This window comes from Octopus bimaculoides, chromosome 4 (assembly GCF_001194135.2).
Source record: "Octopus bimaculoides isolate UCB-OBI-ISO-001 chromosome 4, ASM119413v2, whole genome shotgun sequence".
In the NCBI taxonomy this organism is placed as follows: Eukaryota; Metazoa; Mollusca; class Cephalopoda; order Octopoda; family Octopodidae; genus Octopus; species Octopus bimaculoides.
Genome location: NC_068984.1, coordinates 63,120,204 through 63,122,600, shown reverse-complemented (window position 1 = coordinate 63,122,600; position 2,397 = coordinate 63,120,204).

Sequence of the window (2,397 nt, the reverse complement as noted above, 5' to 3'; positions counted from 1 at the left end):
TATATATATATATATATATATATATGTATGTGTGTATATATATATGTATGTATGTATATATATATACATGTGTGTGTGTGTGTGTGTTTGTGTATGTATGTATGTATGTATATATGCATGTGTGTGTATATATATATTGCATACAGATATGTCCCCTGCATCCCTCTCCAGCTGAGTATTTCTAATCTTGTAGGCTTGTGGTGCTGGTGCTATATAAAAGCACTCGTACTGATGGTGTATTAAAGCCCCCATGCTGGTGCTGGGTGAAAGCTCTCTGTAAAGTGGTTGGTGTTAGGAAGGGTATCCAGCTATACCAGCCTTACCAAAGCAGACATGAAGCTTCGGCCAGTCTTCATCCAGCCAGCTCCCATCAAACTGTCCGACCCATATCAGCAGGGAAAAACAGACGTTAAATAATGATGATGTATACATACATACAAATACATATATATATATGTATATATATATATATATATATATATATATATATATATATATATATATATATATATACATATATATATATATATACACATATACATACACACACACACATATATACACACACACACTCATGCACACAAACACACATATATACATACACTCACACATATATATACACATACATATACATACATACATTTATACATATACACATGTATATATGCATACATATATAGAGAGAGGGGCAATTATGTGGATAAATAAATTAGATACATAGAATATATGAAATATATTAAATATAATGATTTGAGTATGAAATACAAAATATGTATCCATGAGCTGAAACTAGATGAAATGAATAAAATAAAATATGTATTCACACAAAAACGAGAGAAAGTAAATGGAGGAGATTTTCAGATAATGGATTTGAAGTATAAATATATAGATATTTACATTAATAGGTCCAACTTACACACAATGCAAACGACAGAGTTACACACATAGAGACACACACACATATACACACACACAAATATGTGCATGTGTGCGTGTACGCGTGTGTGTGTTTGTCATTATTCAGTTTTATTTCAAAAGTATTTGGCCAATAGAGAATGAATTTGTTCTCAACCTAGATCCAAGGTTCCTTCATTGAAATTTCAACAACATCAACAGGGTATTTTTGTATGCTTTACAACTTGACAGAGCCTTCAAGGCTTTCTCCACCTCCTGCACAGTGATCTGATGATAGAGATCATCCTGACTCTGGTGCTGCTCTTGCCATTTGTAGACATCTGGTTGGATGAAACTTTGCAGATTGAATATGTTACAGCAATGTTCCTTTCACCTAACTCTGGAGGATAGTGTGCAATTTGCTCCCATCTGCTGACTTAATAGGTGCCACTGCACTGCTCTAGGAACCATAAGTGGCTTTCAGAAAAGTAAAAAGCTCATGGTAGTCGTGCTTCTTGGCTATGCTCTGCAATGGTGTTGCCAGCCTGCATCATTACACATTCTCCAGTGATCTCCCTTCCACCTACACTTTGGACAGGATTTCAGCAAAAAGTGACCCTCTCCTCTCCAAGTTCATTGCAAATGTTGCTGGTGCAGGCCTGATTTTTTTGTTTAACAGATGCTGGATCTTTTCTCTATGCTTCCAGAAACAATCAGGTGTTTTACACTGAGAAGGTTCTGGGGTTTCCTTAAAAATGGAGGGAAGAAAAACCTGCCTTCTTTAACACCTGCCAATGCTTCTCAATGTCATTCAATCCACTGAGCTGACTGCCACACCCTTGATTGTAGCTATGATAGCATCAGTCAGTCTCTGACAGTATTCTGCATTTGCTACTTTGCTGATGACAAATTTCTCTGATTTTGTACTGGTTGAGGTCTTCCTCCAGGGCAGAGTAATCCTGGTTTTGATCTAACTCCTCAGAAAGTAGTAATCAGTTGAGCATTCTATTCCACAAATGGACTTCATGCACAAATGTCATCTTCACTTTAAAATATGTTTTAAATATGCTCAAAAAATTTTTGTAATGGTATTCACTTAAAAATAACTTAAAAAGACACTAAAATATTGTCTGTTTAAAGAAAGCTAAAATATATATACTTACTGTACAAACGACTTACATTTTTGAAATCACATTCACTTTAAAATATTTATAAATGATAAAAATATTGTGTTTAACAAAAGCGAAAATAGAAATATTTAGTGTAAAAAAACAAGTCGTATTTTTCCGTTGTCGGGTCACTGTGTCTAATGAAATGGTAAGAGTTTCTTCCCTTTCAGGGTTAAATTATTTTCTGAGAATTTTCCCATTATGTGCCAGTTTGGTTGGGTAAGATTGCAAGCAAGCAAGCTTCAAGCTCACTTTTAATGTATCATATATGTGTGTGTGTGTGTGTGTGTGTGTGTTTGTGTATATATATGTATATGTATATATATATATATAT